At 40.9% G+C, this 22393-nt stretch overlaps 1 protein-coding gene and 1 long non-coding RNA gene across 5 annotated transcripts in view; one reads left to right on the top strand and one right to left on the bottom strand.

Annotated features, from left to right (window-relative positions):
- Window positions 1-4622: 4622 nt before the first annotated feature.
- On the bottom strand, window positions 4623-17412 carry LOC138684691 (uncharacterized). Its single transcript, XR_011323935.1, has 3 exons — window positions 17334-17412; window positions 5896-6032; window positions 4623-5536 (listed from the first exon to the last, which is right to left on the bottom strand). It is a non-coding gene; the product is annotated as an uncharacterized lncRNA (long non-coding RNA).
- SOCS6 (suppressor of cytokine signaling 6) overlaps window positions 16248-22393 on the top strand; it is a 31169-nt gene continuing 25023 nt past the window's right edge. For 2 of the 4 annotated variants that reach the window (XM_069778878.1, XM_069778875.1), the window contains exons 1-2: window positions 16781-16911; window positions 17688-17808. The gene's annotated coding sequence lies outside the window, so the exon portion shown is untranslated. Of the gene's footprint in view, window positions 16912-17687; window positions 17809-22393 lie in introns of all 4 variants that reach the window. The other 2 variants (XM_069778879.1, XM_069778877.1) reach the window with 2 other exon arrangements.

Genomic DNA, 22393 nt, shown 5'->3' with positions numbered 1-22393 from the left:
GTAACAGCAAACATTTCTGCCATTTCTCAAATCTAGCAAAAGCTTTTAGATATCCAAAGAAATTTAGTAAGTTCCTTAATACTGGATGTCCAGACAATACATCTCTTCAGTAGAAGAGCAATTTTCTCTGGCAATTTGAAGAAGCCATGAGAAGTTTTGTTAGGAAAAGAAAGCTATGGAATGGCCTGCTGATGAGAAGAGAATGCAGATGGTCTCTGGGTAGCTGAAGGTTACCAATTCAGCCAAGACTTCTTTCCCATTTCATGATACCGCCAATCTCATACTCATGCCCAATGCTATTGCTGACGTTCCTCCTGACTTCCCTTTTTACACTGATGTGCTTTCTCCAGATGCCACTCCTCACAGTGCTTAATGCAAAATGATTATCCCTGAAAGGAAAAACTCTGCTCTGTGATCATTGCCATGCCATGAGAAACTACTGTGACAAACTCTCCAGAGGCTGAACAAAGCCACTCGCTCTATAACACAGTGTCAACTAACAGACAGTGACCTCTGCCAGAAAGCAGGCTGAGGGTGGTGGTTTCTCTTCTTTTTATTACTATCTTGGCAGCAGGTTGGAAGAGAGGATGTTTATGATTAGAACTCCCAATATGATCTTGAACCTCGTCAGATAACAACACACTTAATTTTTAATATTAACCCTTTAGTAATGAAATTGGCATCCCTTTCAAACGGATAGCAAAAATGCACAATTTTGCAAAAAGTTTCCTGGCTACAAAATTTTGCAATAATATACTTCACGGTTTTGCAGAATCAGCTTTCTTTTGCTATACATTTCTTCAAGATGGATGATATAAATTAATTTGGAACATAAAGTAGACTTCCTGTAAGCTTTAAGAACTGCTCCCCACCAAAAGCCCCCAATCACTTAGTTTCTTCACCTGCATAAAAACGAACTGCATCTCTTGAAAGAATCTGTCATGAGGAAACCAGATTTAGCTATTTAGAGACAAAAGAGCTGAGTAGCTTGTATCTATATTTGATTCTGTGCTTCCAGACAGTTGAAAAAAAATCCCGACCTGGTTAAACTTTTCCCACAGTTTTACAAGAACTGACAAGGTCACAGCCTGAGGTAGTATGGTTGCCAGATGTCACACCATTAGTTACAACCTTAGACAGAATAGGTGTAAGTAGGGAGAAGCAAGACTTAAAATAACTCTTCATGTAATGTTTTTCCTGCCAATGCTTTTCTAACAACGTGAGCACTATTTCTTATTTTGTACTGTTAGGTGGATCTCAATATTTTTATTTAACAGAAATTAAGTATTTAACTCAGTTTATAGGTCAGTGGAAAAAACTGTAGCTATTTATCCTAGACAAACTGTGGTTTTAATTATCAAGCTTTCAATAGGAAAAAAGCCCTTGACCACGTCAGATCCTACCAATGACATATGATTTCTTTGAACTGAACATTTGCGCAATCACTTTCAGCTATATTTGTTATCCGTCTCACTTTAATATATTGTGTTCAATAGAAAGTGTAGGGTTTTTTCAAGGGGAGGCAATATTTTTTCAGAACACCTCTCTTACCTTTGGAAGTCACTTTCTCAGACTGGGATGCACATAAATAAATCATTGCCTCACTTCATTGGCTTTTGATGCAAGTTTTCTACAGGTCATTCTTCACTGAATGACAGCTATATATCTTCACTAGCAAGCTTGGTAATGTCAAGCTGGTGGTGGTCAGTTGTTCTGAAACTTCCAGAGAGAAACTGGAAAATTGCAAGTCATTTTCTATACTTTTGCTTTTGATCAGCCTGTCTCTCCTGGACTGTATATTCTTATTTCTCAAATAAGGTTTAGTACGGGGAATGATTTAACCTGCTGTCCTGGTTTTGGCTGGGACAGAGTTAATTTTCTTCCTAGTAGCTGGTACAGTGCTGTGTTTTGGATTTAGTGTGAGAATACTGTTGATAACACACTGATGTTTTAGTTGTCACTAAGTAGCACTTATCCTAAGTCAAGGATTTTTCAGTTTCCCATGCTCTGCCAGTGAGGAGGTGCACAAGAAGCTGGCAGGGAGCATGGCCAGGACGGCTGACCTGAACTAGCCAAAGGGGTATTCCATACCATAGAACATCATGCTCAGTATGTAAACTGGGGGGAGCTGGCCAGGAGGGGTGGATCGCAGCTCGGGCATCGGTCAGCGGGTGGTGAGCAATTGCATTGTGCATCACTTGTGTTTTCTTGGTGTTTTTTTTTTTAATTTAAAAAATTTTATTTTATTATATTCCTTTTCATTATTATTATTATTATTATTATAGTTAGTATTGCATTTTATTTTACTTTAGTTATTAAATCGTTCCTATCTCAACCCACGAGTTTTACTTTTTTTTTTTCCTCCCAATTCTCTCCCCCATCCCACTGGGTGGGGGGGAAGTGAGCGAGCAGCTGTGTGGTGCTTAGTTGCCGGCTGGGCTTGAACCACGACACTTGCTGAAAGTCTGCTAGAAGTTACTCTTCATTATAAAATAAAGTTACACTTACTGAAACAAGTAGGTCAAATTTTCTTCTATAAGAAAATTTTCTTCTCTAAGAAAATCAGGGATGCAAAAAGAAGAAAATAACTTGTACAGGGAAATGCATATATGTGGAAATATATAGTCTGTATCTGTATCCTGTTTGCAAAAAAGTGCTGTTCCTTATAGCGCTGTATTCAACTAATTGTATGCACCTGCATAGATATGTAAAGGGATAAAAAAACATTTAACAATATTCTACCATACAGCTACTATTTCCCTCCGTTTTGCAGCAGAATGGTGGAAGCCAAGGTCTGACACATTTCACAGCATGGCTAGTGCTGTTACGCCAGTGGACTCAGGAAAATATATACTGCTTGGTATGGATCCAATGCAGCGGAAAATGCCAGACTGGAAAGCAAGTCTGTAAATCATTGTACCCGATCACCAAAACCACATCTAACCATAGATGTTTAATACAGAAAAGTCTATAAAAACATCCATTCCTCTTCCAACATGCTCTCCAAATCATCCTTAACCAGGCAAATGTGAAACTTATAGTACTTCTAGCACCAGGAACAATAAAAATTGTGGTATTATTAAACAGTAAATCTGAACTTTGAAATAAGGAAATGAGCAAGACTGACTTCATAAAATTTAAAACTATTAAATATTATTGCTCTTTGATGTGTTTAAGTCTGTTAAACTATACATAACAGTGTCATTTACCCTTACACACAGAGTATCATCATTAAAAATTCAGGTCAAAGTAATATAGAAATTATTTCATTGCCAAAAAAAAGGAAAGAAGAAAAGTCTTGTAAATAGACTGACCAATTTAACACATTCAGTGTCATGGCAAGGGAGGTAGCCCATGTATGAGACCCTAGTAGACCACTGCATGTAAGTAAATAGTTGTTCTATGTCTGTTTTCATATGGTGTTCATTAGAAAAACAAAAAAAAGTGCCTCCGGCAGTTTTTCCTTAGAAGCAGACAATACAGCTTTTGTCTTTTGAATCTGCATAAGAGAGCCACAGACTGAAAAAATGTCTAAGTTTCCCCTGTGAATTAATGATATCTAAAAATAACAAGAATGAAATGTGTTTTGGTTATTAGATGAATGCTAAAGTGTAAGTAATGCTCTATTAAATTTCATTCTTAGAGAAGAATGACCCTTTTCAGATGCATTGCCTATTTGCTTAGGGCAATCTTGCTAAGAAACGTAACAGTAAATTATCATATACAAATTAAACTTTGATATGAAGGGGGTCCTTAGAGAGCTGGTGAGAACTACCTGCATATAAATAGTTACAATATGGTATGGAGGAATCTAGTGACTTACAGGGTAGTGATAGGTAGAGCAGTATAAATTACTACAGAGAAATAAAGTTACCATAACCGTTATCTTATGTGCCAGTAGCCTGAAAGTTTTCATGACAAGGCTTACATTCACCTTCTGTTGCTCTAGTGATGGATTAGTAAATGATTGGCTGGAAACAGACTCTCCACTAGTATCAATTAGTGTAATTTCACTGAAAGGAATTGGTTGTCATCAAAGATCAGCTATTTAGCAGACTGGAAAATCTGAAATCACTGAGCATTCCCAGAAGAGTCCTCCCCTGGCGTAGAGTGACTAGATAAAGTTTATGAATGAGGTTCTTTCTAGAATCCTTTATAGAATTTTTCCTATAAATGCTTTAGAGCTCTTATGTAGTAGGGAAGATAAATTCAGGAACAGAACAGCAGTAGTCAGCTGAAAAAATACTCCGAAAAGCTGTCTGCTGCTGCTGAAGTGCTGTTGAGCCTTGGTCAAAGCACGATGCCTTCCACTCATCCTTCGGTTGTCTTGCCTATTCACACTTTCGTACCTCTAAATCAGGGATTTCATGCGCTCAAGGCCCAAGAGAGCGAGATCTTAATGTCAGTTAGAGCTTCTGGGAGTCACCTCCATGCCAGGAATGACACAGCACAGGTATCAGGACAGAAATGCTCAGAACTGAGGGAGTCACTAGTTTGAGTCACCCCGCACAGGTGTGAAACACATGTAACTCATTTATTCTGCCCATATCATAACAATGTAATTCTCCAGAAATGTCTAGAAGGATTTCTGGATTGGTCAAAAATATAATTCTTCTTTGTAGAAAATACAGAGAAAATTAAGTTGTTCAGTTTCCATCAGTGTGCTTCATTAAAAGTATATTTTTCCATTTATGTTTGTGGGCATGCTTTTTGCAGAGGAAATCCCATTTCATAGCCTTGCGGAACAACTGCAGGTTTTTTTCCACTGTATAAAGTGATACTTTATTAAGTTATTTATTAAATTATTTACAAAGTGATTCAAAAGTGCCAACATTTATTTATTCTTTTGTAACAAATGTTTAAAATTAAAGAATTCTTTAAAAAAAATCTTTACTATTGAAAACCCAATTTAAAAAATTTGACCAACTCTGGCTTTGCTAGCAAAAAAAAAATATCCCATGACAGTGTTCCTAAGATACAAGGTGCAGTTTGCAGCTCATGACCTGAATTTCATTGTCCCAAGCAGCAGGTGCTGTTCCCTCTCCCTCTTCTCCCCAGCAGCATCTGTAACGGCGGTGATAGTCTCTGTCTATTCTGTCTTGACTTAGCCCATCTCTGTCCTGCTCTTCCTCCTTCTGCCACTGGAATATGACTTTCTGGGACAGGCAGAGAAGGACAAGTCCAATAACAGACCAGGAGAGGACAGGCAGAAAAGACAGACATTTGCCCACAGAACTGGGCTCAGTTGCAGCCCATGTCAAAGATGAAGAAGGGCGAAGTAATGGGAAACTGGTCTTTCCATAGCTGCAAAGTGAGAGTGAAGGTGATAAGAGGAAGCGGCTAGCAGGCCGGGAAGTCCTAAACCCCCAATTCTTACCATTGCAGCGGCGGGACTACCTATAATACACGTAAGACTGAGTTTTAAGGAGCAGCTGCCTCTTCTCTCACGTGCGCCCTGCGTCACCTCCTACACTGCGAGCAGTACAGCTGCACTGGCAAACCAGGCTGACAAAGTGATCTGCAGGGGACGGTACTTCTGCAAAGAATAAAGCATTTCTTAATTTTATTTTTATTTCGTCACCTAGATTATTTCCTCGACCCGTTCCCTGTGCAGCTGCATAAACCATTGCGTTGGAAGAGACACGAGGCTGTGCAGGGCTGGGAGGGAGCAGCCCCAGGAGAAGGTGCGGGGCTGCTCAGCGGGGCAGCTGCCAACCAAGAAACCTCAGCCTAAGGACGCGGCTTCAGCTCACGCCTCACCTGGTGTGACTGTGGGCTGCGGATAAAAGGGTGATCCTGCTCTCTGCCTCTCCCGCCCGACCTTGTATGAGATCTCGCAATCACACATCATCGTGAGTCGGATCAGCTTGTCCATCTGCCAGAAAACTAACCCACCTCCTTCCCTGGCAGAGCCTGTGTGTGGTTAAGGGATCGAGTCGATTCTCCTCTGCAGCAGCACAGTCTCCGGGCTCAGGTCAAGGGACACTTTCCTTCTCCGGGCTCAGTTCAAGGGCAGCATCAGGGACACTTTCCTGGGAGCGGAGAATGAAGAGATGTTTGCAGATTAGACCAGTTTAAATGTAATATGACATATCAAATCACACACAGCATTGTAACCGGTTTCAAAATCACAGACCTGCTTATGGGTGTGGGTTTTGCATTACAGAGAGGACAGATTGGGCAGCAAGTTAAATTAACCACATCTGCTGATGGGTGCCCTGACGTGCGCAGGCCCAAGGAGGAGCTGCAGACTCCCTGTCACAGGGACCACACAGGCACAATTACAGTACTATCTTTGCCAAACATAATTTAGGATTATCTGTTCCACTTAAACAGATAATCCTAAAATGCTGCCTTCATCACTAACTAAAGCCCAAAAAGTTTCCTTCCACCCCCCCCCCCCCCATACACGTGAAGTATAATCAGCCACAAAGTTTCTATGGGTGTTCAGTAAGACTGGAAAAAAGTCGAGAAAATGACCAGCCTGTTTTTTTGATAACAAAGAATTAAAAGAGGGAAATATAATTAATTGCCAAATATCGTAAGTTTATGAGAGATGGGTCTTGTCAAAATGACCAAACTTTTTGTGAGATTAAATTTTGTCTGCTAAGCGAAATAGTATTAATGTGATAGGCTGGCACTTACCTTACTACTAAATAAGTCTTTGATTAAGATTTAATACACCTAAAAGAAAATGTGATAATGAGTAGATTAAATCTCATTCAAATGATATATTTAAGGACAGTTTTTCACTTACAATGCTGAACCTGAATGCTCTGGACAAAGGAGCTGAACTGTACAACAATCAGTATTTATTGATACCAATTCAACTATGAATGAACAACAGCCAGCAATAATTTGAAGTAATGATCAACAATAGTAAGAAATTTCTTAAAAAATTTTAAGGCATTAGTTAAATAGAGCATTTTTACAAGAGCAATTGACTCTTCTAACACAACAAAAAATAGCCACTTCTGTTTACATTAATTTGCTTTTGATGTTCCATTTAGCTAATTCTGATGTTTTTAATTTAAAAAAGTAGTTTGACTTCCTCTGAATCTGAAGCAGGAAGAATTTAAAATGAAGTCCCACTAATTTTGTCTTTAGGTTATTACAGGAGGGGTTTACTATTCAGTAGTATATGTAATACTGCCATTCTAGTTAGTATTTAAGCAAGAGTGACAAAACCACAGTCCTGAAGTGAATGGCAATTTTGCCAAGGATTTAAATGGAATAAAGACTTTGTTTTGAACTTCCTACTATAGAAAATTAAATGCTGATTGATACTTAAGCATCTACCTTTAGTTATCCACATATAAAAATTGCTCCCACTAGGTATATACTTATATATTACAAGCTTTTTAAGCATTTTCTTCTTTTTATCAAACATGGCTATTGTTACGAAAAAAGTAGTATTCTATATTTGTCAATGTGTTCTATGACTACTCAATATTAGTGTTACATAATATGTTTTTTAATAACTTTGTTTCAGTATCTTTTTTTTTTTCAGATTAGGCAAACAGAGATTTTATTATTTTTCATGTATGATAAAATAGCCTTTCTGGTCTGATCATAGTGACGTTGCCTAGCATTTTTTGTAGCTGTTGAATGCTATTTAAATCAACATTCCTCAATTCATGCCCTTCACTTTTGCTAAGTATCCTTCAGCTTTACAGTGATTAATGTTTTCCATGCTGCCTATCAACATATTTATGAAACCAAGAGACTGTTTTATATACAGCAAAGACATACTAGAGATGACTCATAAAAGAAAAGAAATTCTGCGTTAAGAAAATCCTAACAGAGCAAGGGAGGATATTTTTTCAAAAGCATGAAGATCCACAAGGCACCTAACTGATGTATCTGAGTGCCCTTCATGTCTTTGAAAATCTGCCCTGAATGCATGCTACTTAGTAGAATGACATTGCTTCCATCAAAGGAAGCATTTTCTTTTCTGGAGCAAAATTCTATATCCAGCTAAAGACCAATTTTTACCCACAAAAGAGACTGTGGTTGTGTATTCACTATGTAAGCGCGTTTTGCAAACATATCAACCTCCTTTTTTCTAAAAGAACAGCCTTATTTATCAGTTTCAGCTGAAAGCCCTCAGTCCTGGGGTTTAAGATTGTATGGTTCTCAGTGTTGTCTTTACCAATGTGCATTTTAGTGATGTATTGAGGAGCACATTCAAATCCACTGTATTTGCAGTGGGAGGAGGATGCTGCAAGGTTATTTTGCATCAGTAATAATTTCCAGCTTTGGAACAAGACATTACATATTCAGCACTGCTCATTTCTTTGATAAAGTTCCTGGATGAAATGAATGAGAGCTGTGACATGAACTTCAGCGTGTCCAGGTTGTAGTCATGGAGTCTTTCTTCTATTTTTCTTCCAAAAGATGCCTTCTAGTCACTTCTATCCAGAGCAGAGTAGAATGATTAAGAAGAGTTTTGCTATGCTATAATCACAGTGACAAAATTTACTGCTTCATTAAGAAAAAGAGGAGAAAGATCTGCAAAGCTTTTCTGAAAGAAGAAGGCTTATACAAAAGATCGTTCACTTACTACTATGATTCTGTCTTTGGTCATGGAGTAGCAGACAGAAAAGCTGACAAAATATTTCATACTGAAGACAACCTACAAAACCAATCATAATATGAAGATTTTTCACTTTTTTTGCTTCCAAAGCTGTGAGACATCATCTTGTCCTCTTATATTTTTTAATTGTTCAAGGTACTTTCTGTGATGAATTTGACAAACTTATTTCTGAAGAGCAACCTAAATTTAATGAACTCATCGTAAAGCCTCCTCACATTTAAATGAAGACTATATTTCAGTGTGGCTCTACAGTTGCACAGAAGTCTTCATAAATGTTCTCAGGATGTTTTTGAAAATTATATGCAGAGGCATGGTAGGCTATTTCCTAATGAATGCAGGGCCATTTCAGGATCTTACAGTGATGTGACTTGCAACCGAGGTCTATCAAAAACATGTAGTGTGGGCAACGGGGGCTTTTCCACCCTGCCTTGCCAGTCAGCTTCACCTCTACTGAGAGATCAGCACATATGTGAAGAACTGTAGTTGAAAGCTCCAACTTCAATGAGAAAGTACGTTTCATGTACAACAGAGCTTTTAATGTCAGTATTGTATTACTTGTTGGGACAACAGTAATAAAACAGTGTTTTGCAAAATTGTAGAAGTTGGTACTGTTGACTTCTTTTTGAGAGACAAGACTTCATTTTTGCGAAGAAACGTATTTAAATGTGCGTGTTTAGAGCACATTTAGAAACAAGTTCACCGATTATGTCTTCTGTGCTATCCACTTTAGAAAGCAGCTCATTTTATATTGGCTATGTAACAGATGTCAGTTATTGATAGTTTTAATTTGCAGGTAATGAAGACCATGTTTGAACTTATGACCTAAATGTGTGAAGTTCCATACGTACCTCTGTGAGCCATCTAGATTTAAATACTGTTTCTTCAGCAATAGGAAATTTTATTCCAGAAGGCTGTGAACTGTATTGCTTGACTGATATAACCCCAAGTTTTGTTGTTAGGGTTTTTTTTTTTTTTTTTTTTTTTTAATTTGAGCTTTATAAGTATAATAAATATGGGTTAAAATTAATTACAAGCTACGTTCAATTAAAACTAGCAGCTGCGGGCACACCCTCTAACGATAAGCTCTTGAGAAACAAGAGTATTGGGGCAACTCTTGATCTAGCTGAAAGTACCTTGCGTAACAATAAGCCCCCAAGAAATGAGAATACTGGAGCAGCCCTGGATCTAGCTGAAGTCAGTGGGAGTTCAGAAATCAAGAGAAATTGCTCATGGCATTACAGGCACAGCCTTACAGTGTTGAAGTAAATGTGGATCTTTTCTGTGAACAAAAGGAAAGGACTATCAAGGCCAGACAAGAACTGCTCAGCTGGCATTGTGAAATCTGCTGACTTCCCGCAACCATACATCCATTTTAGGGGGCAGGGAGTGTGTGTGTGGGGGGTTAATATGCTTCTGCCCATGAATTGGGGCATTTTTTATGCTTTTATGCATGTTTTTAAAAGCATATTCTTAAGAAGACGACTGAAAAGAACCCGTTTAACCTTCCTTTTCATAACTAAGAAAATGGCTATACCACTTAAAGCCAAGCGGAACAGTTAGTCGTTAGTAGAACAACCTTAATTTCTAGGCACATCTGCTACTACTGGTTTTAGACATTTTTAAATTTAATATAATCCTTTGTAGTGAACACTGACTTGATATCTATACTTTGCTCTCTTTTATGTGGTCTAATGAAGTAGGTATGATTCTTGATGTCTAAACAACTTTTATTTTCAGTTTATTTTAATAAATTTCTAGCTATAGCTGTGTGCTTAGTCCTCATATAATTCTAACAGGAGCTGGCTGAAGAAAAAATGCAAAAATAATATTACCTCTCTAGTTTTCAAAAATATTTTTCCCTGTGAAAAAGTCATCTTCCAATTCCTTTTCACTTTTTTATTCCATCCTCTATTCTGCCTTAAAGATGACAAAATAAACTACTGCTTTTTTTCCTTTTAAGCAGTCCTGCTTAAAAGCAATAAACTTCTGACAAATCGAGTTGTTTATTTTTAAATGACCAGTTTTATATTTGAAAAGTTTGGGGCACACTTTTGTTATGAACTCTACCCTGAAAAAACAGTTCAAGTGCAACATTTTCTGGACCAGTTTCACTCCCTAGACAGGGAAACCAAGAAACAGAGACACTAAGCAACACATGCCCTTGCCACAATCTCAGTCAAATCACACAAATCTCATTTGATCCTCCAGACCTATGGCAAACCCATAACCAAAAGTTCAGAATGTTCAAGTATTGTACATCTGGAGCTGTTTTGGTTGCCTTTGGCACTTACCCTCCAAAATGATTGCCTCTTGGTCAGCTCAATACTCCTTGGGCCAGTTGTGAATACTGAAGTAAAGGCTACAAAGCCAAGCCCATGAGCTGCATTGTAAAGAATTAATAAGATTTTAAATAGAATTAATTTGGCTACAGGGGAGAATGTAATATTCCAAATAAAAATATATGTATTTTTTTTTAAAAAGTGTCTGACATCAGTACCCATAAAAATTCTTCCTGGACATACACTTTTACGTTTTAACAGAAGAAACTTTACAAGTTGAAGAACGAAGTTTCTGCTCTTCTGTTATAGAAAAATACAAGACCACAGCCTTATCTACATATTATTTTGAAGAACTAGTATGGGAAAACAGAGGAAACAAGCCTACCTGTGCTCCAGTGCATTGGCTTTGAGAGTACAGACTTCATATATATTGTCTTTGTTAGCTATGTCCTGCTCCAGGTTAAAATCCACTACGCCAAGAAATTCAGACTGGTTGTGTCACCAGTGCTTGTACAGATGCGATCTGAGCTGGGACGAGTTCTCCACCTTGCCTATCTTTCTCCATCTCCAAATCTACATGACTCACAGCAGACCTGATCTAGTTTCCAAGCGAATGTACAGGCAATATGGGCAATCAATGAATAAGATGAATAAGATGCATAGGCTAACCTAACCGTATAGAGCTACTCACAAGCAACTATTGTCATGATTTATTGTGTATCTTCGACAACAAGAAAAGTGATATATTATTTCCCTGACTTCAACAGAAATCCATTTGTGAGGCCCAATTTGCCCTGGCTTTATTCAGCTTTTGGTCCATAAACAATTAAAATGACTCCTCCCTTTCTCCATTACTCAGCAGATTAGAATTTAGTCTTCTTGTGCTGTTATTAGAAATGTCATTTTGCTATACTCAGTTATCAACCATAATGGAATTGTTAGAGAACTTTGATCTAAGAAAATACTGAGCTGTGCTCTTGCTAAAGAATGAACACCCCTGTCTTCGACAGAAAACTTTGTAATGGATTCAAAAATCTTAATTGCAGAAGTGGTCATAAATCATTTTTAAGTATGTTTCCTCTTGAAATGAAACAAGTGAGAGTGGCACTCAAAAAAGTAGGTGTAAATTAGAAAAAAATTTAAGTAAATAAGTACTGGGTTTTTTAGGCATAAGCATAACAGATAAAGATACAACATATCCACGGTATGAAATAGAAGCAATAGCACTATTCTGATTAAAATGTGACACAGGATTTATATATCTGTGTTATGGATAGCTTATCCTTAGTAGCTATAATGAGGTCTTAATGCCATTTGTACCTTAAACTGATTTCAGCAGTGCCGTAAACAATGCAAATTTAACTCCAATCTGAGACAAAGAGGGGTGTGAAAGAACTTCTTGAAAGAACTTCACATTGTTTTGGTGGTGGTTTTTTTTTTAACGCTACTGCTACTATTAAACTGGGTGAAGTCCCTCCAAAAAAAGGAAAAAACCCACCAACTTTGAAAATATTTACATAAATTAACTCATATAATGGAAATGGAATTTACTAACAGAAAATGTACAAGAATCTGAGAAAACAAAGTTGAACAATTAACCTACAGTGTCCAAAAACTACATGTGATGATGTGATATATATAGATTTCTAATACATATTATAATATAGGAATATAAATATACAATATTATCAAAAAATAAAAATACAGGAATAAATAAAATACATATAACAAAAAAAACTACAGGAATTAAAAAATCAGAAAATTAGGCCACAGTTACCAAATATGACCAGCAATCTACAGTGATTTTGTGTATATTGCTTTCCTTAAAAGTCTATGATTTTTCCAAGGCCGTTTGAACAGTTACCATCTAAAAGATCGAGTCCTTGTGAAGCGCTGCAATAATTTGAAAATCTTAATAAAATGATGACAAATGCCTTTTCTTAATGAACAGAAGCGGAAAAGAAGGCATTTGTGTCCTTAAAATACAATCACATACAGTTACATGCCTGCAAAGAGCAATAAGAAGACAAAAGCATTAACCTCCCACCGCAGTTCAGGCCAAAGAGCCAGGAGGAGAGTACAAGATGATGGTAACCTATGCCAGGCAGGTTGGCAGCAATAAGATAAAAAGTGGATATGGTGGATATAACAGCAGCTTTTTTTGTCAATGAACACTCATAATTTACGTTTCTGACCTGCCTCTCTGAACTACAGATTTGTTTGTACATAGATTGGACTCAAAAGTTATGAAATAACTTGTAATCAATTTTTTAGTATAAAGAGGGAGAAAAAAAGACATAAGCATATCAAAATAGGGAAATCATCAACACGCAGAGCTCAGTCAAAGTAATTAGAAGTAGATCCGGAGGTCCTGATTTTAGAAGCTCACACGTACAAGGACAGTGGATATGAAAGATTTGAATTTTGCATTACTAAAACCAAATTTCTAGTCCTCATCATTTTGAACAAAAGCTAGCAACTGTGAGGCAAGCCTAATAGGTGATATATGCAGAGAGCATTAAAACAAGATGTCTGAATGTATGAACTGCCCAATTTAGTTCAATATGTGTTTTTAAGCCAAGAACAAATGCATCGGAGCGATCCCTGCTAACATCCTCCTCGTCCGCCATCCAAGTGGCAACCCTGGTAGCACACTTAGGTGAGTTCACCCTTGGTGATAAACTGTTGCTCCTACTGGGATACGGTTGTTTGTTGACACATTTGGATGCGAAAAAGTCTATCCCCAACACGACGCTATATGTTAAGGCTGAGACAAGCCAACAGCACATTGGCAGCCTTTAGGGAAGATTGCAATCCCCAGTCCTCCTCCCCTTGTCTCTCTACCACCGCTCCAAATGTGCAAACTACCTCTTTTATTTGTATAGGCTGCGATACTCGCCTGATAACAGGTTGAACTACATCGGGCTACTAATCCAGCTGGAAAGTATTGTTTGGTTTTGCTTATTCAGTTTGTGTGTCTGCCTTGAAAGACCCTGACTTCTCATAAACTGCTCAATGCTAACAATCTGAAAATGCCGTTCAGGTGAACTCTTACAGCAACAGATGACAGTTTCCAAATGATGGGAGTGAAAACTAAGGCACCTATTCTACTTTATGTCATGATTTATTGTTAGGTAAATGAATCTCAAGAGATTTAGCTACCTGAGCTGACTTAGAGCAGTCCAGTGAGGACTCGAGCCACTATGAAGAGAACGAAAGGTGTGTATGGGCAGGAGGAGGGAAGGAGAGAAAATGAGGAAGGTCACGACTTTGAGGAGTGATACTCATTCAAGCTGTATTTAGCATCATCCCCAGTGAGAAGAAAGTTAAGCTAGGGAAGACAAACTGGGAGAAAGCGTTACCAAGTTTTTTGGATTACTTTCCTTCAACTTTGTAAAGTTGTGTATCAGTGCCTTTTGATTCATAAGGGTGACAAGGGGGCAGTTTCAGACACATGAAAACCTTTGACACGCAGGCTGGAAAACTTTGTCATCCAGAGCCAACTTTTTTGATAGTGTGGGAAGCTATAAAAAAAGATTCCTAAGACCAGTTTTTTGGTTTATCTCACATGCAATATAGTCTACTGCAAAAGTTGCCTATGGTAAAAGCTGGCTGAAGGCAGAAAAACATTTTTAGCCCAGTTAGCTTCTTCGCATATGGCTGCTATTGTCCCGCATATGGCTGCTGAAGACACTTCTTAAGTTAATACTACATACATGTGTCAAGCAAGAATACCAGCTGGATCCTGAAAATAATTACTTGTTCAAATGCTTGTATCCAAACGAAAAGGAGGCCTGAGAAGAAGGTAACGACACCCCCCTCCCCGCAACTTGTTTGAGGAACTATACAAGAATTAACCCGAAACTTTCCCAGTCAGGGCCTTTCTTGCTTACGTGGCTCTTTGGATTAGGTTGCTACACTCCCAACAGTTTATCTAGGGAAGAAGGAACCTACTATGCTGGAAAAAAAAGTTAGTCTTTCGTTATTTATTTCATTTTCTTTCTTTCTTTTAACACTACTGCCAACCTAGAAAGTACTCGTATTTTTCATACTGACAGTATTGGATTTACAAGCAAGAGGTACAATCCATAAGGTTTCTGAAACGATCCACTCGGAGCTATTTTTAGCTTTGTTTGTTATACCACTGATAACATGTAATCATAATCGTAAACCAAACAGTTTTAATATAAAACACTTAACAAAACCATACATCATTGTAGATATATCCGAAAAAGTTGAACTTTGTATCTGAAAAAAAATAATTTGTTTTTGCAACTCTTATTAGAGTCACCATCTTCTAAATGGTCCTGGCCTGCCAGCAACTGAGGTTGATCAGACACTTAAAAGAAGTGTTATGACCCTTGGATGAGAGTTAAAAGAAGCCTTTAACTCTCAATAAATGCCTGAGATATAAAAACCTAAACGCAATCAGGACGCATTCTGACCTCGAATAACTTTGGCAAGTAAACAATTCACTGACCTCAACCCACAAACACCTTTGATCTCAGTAGAAGAATTCAGGCAGAATGTGCATGAATATTCTCACAATCTTGTGAGTTTCAGCGATTTCTTTTAAACCTTGAAATCAGTAAAGTAGTTGCATAACGAGTCATACAAATAACTTCACTGACTGTCCTGCGATTACATAGGTAAGCAAATTACGCATTTCTTTGCAAATCAGGTTCTTGATTTGCATCAGTTACATACCGCAAGCAGGAAACAAAGGTAGTATTTTACCAGCTCCGCATCAGTCAGCACATACGACATGCAACAACTTTTAAGACCCGCATTGCCCACAGATTTTAATTCTTTGCCCCCTGCTAGTCGCTTCTGTCAGCCCCCCCCCCCCCCCCATCCTAAATTAAGGTTCGCTTTGTTGCTCTTGATTTAGCATTTTATTTTTCAAAGAGGGACCGGCGAACAAGCAAGCCAACAGCCTGCTTGGCTGAAGCTGCCGTAGCGCCGCTGACGCGGCTGAAGTTTGGCGGCACTCCTCTCGCGGCGGCCGGCGAAGCGGCGTTCAAGGCAAAAATCATGCCTTTTCTGGCGCAGCGGGGTCGCGCCGAGGGAGGTGGAGGGGGAGGCGAAGCGGAGGGGCGACGACCTCCCTCCCCTCCCCTCCCCGGCGCGGCGCGGGCGAGCGCCCATCGCCGGCGCCTCCCGGCGGGGCAGCAGCAGCGGCAGGCCGGGCCCGGGAGCGGCTGGGGCGGGGGGGGGTCAGAGGAACCCCCTCCGGCGGCGCGGTACCAGCGAGGCGATGCCCCTCGCCGAAACAAACCGGGGTGGGGGAGCAGCTCCCTCTGAACTTTATCGCTGAGCTTCTGTGGCCAAGGGGAGCGGCCGAACACGGGAGCGGGGCGGGGAGGGAGGCAGGCAGGCAGGCGGTCGGGCTTTACGAGCCCTTGCCCCTTCCCCCCTCCCAGCGCGGCTCCCCGCCGCCCCCCGCGGGTCTCGCTGCTGGCCACCGAGGACGGGGCGGGGGGACGACGACGAGCCCGGGGGATAGGCGCCCAGAGCCGGCGAAGGGAAGGGAAGGGAAGGGGCCCCGCCACCCCGGCCGGGCGCTGCGAGGCAGGCGGGCCCGCGGAAGGCGGGTGGCGGCCGCCGGGGCAAAGCAGGAAGGTGGAGGGGACGGAGCGGGGGGTGTCCCGGGCCCTGCTGCCCCCGCCGGGCTCTGCGCGGGCGCCGCAGCCGTAGCCCTGCTCGCGGCAGGCGGCGGCCATCGCGGGCTCGCCGCCCCCGTGCGCCCCTCCGAGGACGGAGGGGTGGGGGCAGAGGAGGCGGAGGAAGCGGCGGCGGCGCCAGGAACAGGGAGGCGGCGGCACGGCGAGGGAGGGAGCCGGAGGAGCCGAAGCCGGGCCGGGCCCCGCAAGAGCAACAGCAGCGCCAGCTCCTCCTCCTCCTCGGTGAGTCCCGCTCCGCCGCCCCGGGAGGCTGCTCGCCGCCGAGCCCGGATGCCGGCGCAGGCCGCGCCGCGCCGCCGAGGAGCCCGGGGAGAGGGCCGCGCCGGCAGCGGGACACCGCGGCCTCCGCCGGGTGAGCGTCCCCGGGGCAACGGGCGCGCCGCGGCCCGTCTCCCCACCCCGCTCCCCCCCGGTGGCCGCGGAGGGCTGGTGGGGCGGAGGGAGGGCCGGGGGATGGGGACGGCGCGGTTCGCGGCTTGCCCGCCGCCCTCCTCCCGAGCCGCGGCCCCGGCCTCCTCTCCCTTTGTTCGCTCGGCTCCCCGAGCCTGCGGCGGCGCCAGGCCCTGCGGAGGCACCGGGGCCCGTGGCGCGGCCTGCAAGGCGGGCGGGCGGGGAGCAGCGCCCGGGCCCTGGGCCGCCGAGGCGCTGCCCAGCCCCCGCCGTGACAGGAGGGGGCCAGGGCCGGCCTCTCGCCGCCGGCAGCCGCGGCGGTGGGGCCCGCCGGCCTCTCCCCCTCCTCCGCTGGGCCGCTGCCCAAACGCACCCCGCTCTTACCGGCGCCGTTATCGGGGGCGGCTGAATTAGGCTGATCCCCTCCCCCCCCGAAACTCGCCTTAAGATTTGGGCTTGGGGGCGTGGGGGTGGGTGTCCGGAGGCGGCGGTTTGGGCTGCCGTCTGCGGGGGCTGGTGGGGCGGAGGAGCCCCGGGGCGGCGGGTGTCGGGTTGTTGAGAGGTGAGGGAGCGCCGAGGGCTCCCGAAGGGGCGAGCCAGGGAACAGCTGCTTTCTGTGACAGGCGGCGCTTAAAAACTTGACTTTAACAAAAAAAAACCCACCCCAAAACCCAAACCCCAAACTTTACTGGCTTTCATTGTTCTTCAAGCTGCTCCTTACGTTCTCTTTCCCTAAAGGTGCCGCTTCTCTCGGAAAACAACTGCTCCTGGCCCATGCCTACCCGTTTGCTTAAGAAAAAGCCTGTGCAAAACACTGAGGTTTTAAGAGGTACAAAGGATGATGCTTCTGCGATGTGAGGTGCTTTGGCTCTCTCTTTCTGTCTCTTTTATTCTTTTCGGTTTCTTATGTTTTCAAAATCAACTTAATACGGTTTGGTGTTTTGTTTTTTTTTTTTTTTTTTTGTGTGGATAGGTTACTCTGTTAAAGGGGTTGGTCGCAGAATATACTTCAGTCAGGGAAAGCTTCTCTTCCACTTAACTAAATTCTTGTGCCCTTTTATTGTTAGGTCCCAACCCCTCTTTCCTGCCTGCCAGGAACGTTTACGCCATGTCCAGCCTCTTAATACACCTGGAGTTAAAAAATGCCTGCTGCAGGCCTCCTGTCTTAGAGAGCTGCTGTCTGCACAAGTGCTTGAGGAATAATGCATCTGCATTTCTGCTCTGGGTGGAAAAAATAGCGCTATTTTTGTTTCATGTTAATAAACACAGCCTTGGATTGTAGAAAATACGGAAGCTTCAGTATAGTTATGAAATAAATTACTTAGCTTGGCTGGAAGACTTTAAAACAGTGGAGAATGTGTAAGTATTTCTGGAGTCTTCTGCAGTAAGACAGTAATCATAGCTCATGGTTTTATGTGTAACTTATGAAAGGCAAATTTCAGCTTTTTCGAAATGCTTGTTTTCATGAAGTGAATGGAGTCTTCGCTCCCTATTATATAGTTCTTGGTTTTGTGGCATTGCACTGTGTTTGGAACTGAGCCTTTACTTAAAGGAGGTTGACCTGTTGTATGCTTAATCAGGCGTGTATCCCCTATATCCTGAGTTTTGAGATTTAAGTAGATTTTTTTTTTTTTTTTAAGTTAAATTCAATGAAATTAAGCCTTAATACTTAAGTATGAGCTGCCACAGTATATAGAGATACCTGTATTTGCTGACTGCCTGGGAAGCTGCAAGGCTGTGGAATAGTGAGGACGAAGCACTGTGGTGATTCCAGAGCTTTTGTGACTGTCGCTTCATCATGCTGCGTATGTGCAGCATCAAAGTGTTTGCGTGGATTCAGGAGTCATGATGGATAATCCTCCTAAACTTCCTGAGAACTTGACATACTGAAATCTAAAAAAGATGTATATTAATTTATACTAAGCTATTAACTGCTTTGAGCCTAGATTGTGAAGTTGGTCAGTCAAACACCTTGGGTTACTCTTAGAGAGGGATGGTTTGAAGAAATGATAACTGGCCTGCATTGTTCTGCAAGTAGATTACACCTCCTAACCCTCTGTAGCACGGTGAGGTGGTGGAGTGAGAGAGTGAGCTCTTAATTAAGAGTTCTTTTTAGGGAGCAAGTTAATTATTTCTGCTCTTTCTTGGCAAATCTTCTCTGGCCATACAGTAACTTGAACATAAACATTTTAAAGACTTCATCTAGTAGCATTGCCTTGAGTTCACTACGTATTTGCTACACTATTATTGCTGGCAAAACTGAGGCCATGGTCCAGAGTAATCTCTTACTCAAGTGCCTTATTTGCTATTGCTTTACTGCCCTCCTGGGCCTACACAGCACTATTTTGATAGTGTTTGGGTAGTACAACATGTTGTAGGGAGGTGAGTGATAACATAAAGTAGATCGAAAGAAGACTGTTCTCTGCTGGTGTGTGTCTCAGCATTTTGTTGATAGTGCTTTAATGTGTGTTAGCAACAAATTAGGGGGGTAGCTCAAGCATTTGTGATGCTCCAAGGACAAAAATAAGGTACAAGTAGTGTAAAAGTAAATGTAATCTAATTTAGGAATGCAAATGCTAAAATGTGTTGAGTATAAATTGGATAGGATTGGGATTGAAAAGCAGAATAGAGTTTTCTTATGCAAGTTAACTGTATATTTTGTAGTGTAAAGTATTAAACTGAAAAGAAGTAGAGAACTTTGAGTTTCCTTTTTTTTGGAAGAGAAATAACAATATCTGATAATGTTGCTTATCCTTATGTTTGTGCCAAAATCTAATTTCATTCCATTTTAGTGTACACTTATTTTTCTGGAAATAGCTATCAGTCTTCAGAAGACAATAGGTATACTTAATGCAGAGCTCCCAAGTTCTTACAGCCTCTGGCCCAGTGCCTCCCAATATATTTGTAGAAGTACTAGACAAGGAAGTATCCTTTAAAAAAAAACTTTCCTGAAAATTTTCCTTGACAATTTCAGATGGCAAGTTACATACAGCAGTACGGTTTGGTTGGTTTTTTTTTTTAGAAAACAAGAAGATTGTGCTTGTAATGGAATATTTATTGTCCATATTCAAAAACCAGCTTCATACCACTCAAATATGCTTCTGATACAGCAGAGGATAAAGATTTATGGCACGCAGTAAATTCCTTCTTTTATTGTTATTTTTGCTTTTTCCTCTAGAAATAATTGATTTCTGAATAAAAACTCTGTACTATGTAAGTTGGATAAATTTCTGTGTTGAAAATAGTTACATTAGTTTTGAAACAAACATTTAAAAACTAGCTTTGTTGTTTCTTGCAGTAGGTTTTTTTTCCCCACTGTAGCTGAATGATCTTAAGCTATTGAAACAAAAACATGTCACCTACTTCAGCCTGTCCTGGTGGTCAAAACAAAACAAGCTGCCCTTGAATTACTGCCCTGAATGAAAAGTGAAAGCTGACTCTATGTAAAGTGTTGTCTGATACATCAAATACATAAAGAAGGTTATATAAACTTTGCTAGAGTCCACACGGAATGAATATGAAAGGGCAACATGATGCAGAATCTGACTTAGTCTGCTTATTATGAGAATTAAAACTTTCAGATCAAAGTGTTAGAAATTTAGCTCTCTGATTTCTTAAGCTCACTTAAATAAGAGTTGCTCCAGATTTTTTCTTCTGTCAGTTTTCATGGTCTTCTGACTCCTGCTTTTGTCATGTACAGGCATGCAAACAATAAGGATCTGCAACTCCAGACTAATTTCAGCAAGTTTTGAGGTGTATGGTTTTGCAAATCTGACTGCTATTCATTAGAGTCTGTAATGTGGATTTAAGGACCTATCTTTAGATATTTATCTACTATCTGTCATGAAATTTTCTTCTGGAAAATATTAAGATAAAATACTCTAGAAACTATTGTCCCTTTCTGTGTCCTTAACCGTTCACGTAACACTTTGGACTCTGAGGAGCTCAGTTGGCTTCATTTATGACAAGGATGTAAGCCACATGTTACCTAAAAATTGTTCCTTGGTTGCCACATCACCAAGAAAACTATGCAAGTTACATGTAAGTCTTTATTTGTTTAGCATGGGTGCAGATAAATTGGCTGACTTGTTCTGCCTCTGACTTTAAAACTCCATTGAAGGACTATGAAAAAAAATCTCCTTGCTTGCAGGTAATCCCAACCTAAGGATGCTGTATATAGGCATTTCTGTCCAGGTGCTGCTCTCCAGACATTGCTTCCTATTGTGTATATATAGGGCATACAGAGCACCAGAGGCTTCCTGTCTTTTGTGAAACTTTCTTTTTTTTTGTAATTTGCCAAGCGCAATAGGTTGGCAGTTTTAAAAAAAATCTCAGGTTTGCCAAGTATGTGGGGTTTTTGTTAGAGACTCCAAATAATTTTGCTGTAAACTGCTGTAAAACAATTTTGGTTGAGAGCCATTTTCTCTGGCAGTGAAGGTATAAATAGTAGATGTTAGTGTTTTTTTCAGGGTTTAACGGGTCTCTAGTTAAGAAATTTAAACAATGAAAATTAACCTATGTGTATTGTTAGGTAAATTGTATGGATATGTGGTATTGTTCTTTGTTTCCCAGTGCAGCTGTGTAATCAGCAACTGTATTTGTGTTTTTTAACTTGGATGGTATATGACACTGATCTGCAAGAGGACTTGTGTAAGATTTTGATGGTCTCAAGTTAATATGGTGAATGCAGGTAACAGATAAATTGATTAATTTTAGGATTTGAGATTGCAGACTTAATACCTTAGGTATTGTTCCTCAAGTATATTTCATGTTACTTAATACATAGAGCGCTACTTTTAATGACAAAATTGTTGGAAATGAGGTTCCAGTCAGGCTTGGTTTTACAATGTGTGATCTCTGTTTTTCTTGAGTAGTTTTATTCTTAATTAATCTTGACGTTCTCTGGTAAATGTGCTAAAACAGCAGTTTGTAGGAGTCTTGAGTAGGTGATTGTTTTTCCTTCTCTAAAGCAGTCTGCATTCCTCAAAGAGGTTGAGAACAAATTAGGAGGCTACTCCAAACGTTTCTGAAGCATGTTTGTTTGATCCCAAGATGTCTGTGATACTGTGGTCAAGCTTGCTTTCTCTTTTGTTTCTTCTGATTTAGGGAATCCTATCTCCCCTGACTTTGCCTCAGTAAGTGCTGCTACAAGACTCGGCAGTTGCAAGCTATAACGTTGATTGTGTTTTTGGCATCAATAATAGGTTTTAATACCGTTGGAGTCCCTTTTGGTTGGTAATCAAGTATCAGATTAGGAGATTGTCGTGGTTTAACCCCAGCCAGCAACTAAGCACCACGCAGCCGCTCACTCACTCCCCCCCATCCAGTGGGATGGGGGAGAAAATCAGGAAAAGAAGTAAAACTCCTGGGTTGAGATAAGAATGGTTTAATAGAACAGAAAAGAAGAGACTAATAATGATAATGATAACACTAATAAAATGACA

Source organism: Haliaeetus albicilla, chromosome 3 (genome assembly GCF_947461875.1).
Source record: "Haliaeetus albicilla chromosome 3, bHalAlb1.1, whole genome shotgun sequence".
Taxonomy (NCBI): Eukaryota; Metazoa; Chordata; class Aves; order Accipitriformes; family Accipitridae; genus Haliaeetus; species Haliaeetus albicilla.
The sequence above is the reverse complement of the archived record's forward strand: the minus strand, read 5'-3'. Positions and strand labels throughout refer to the sequence as shown.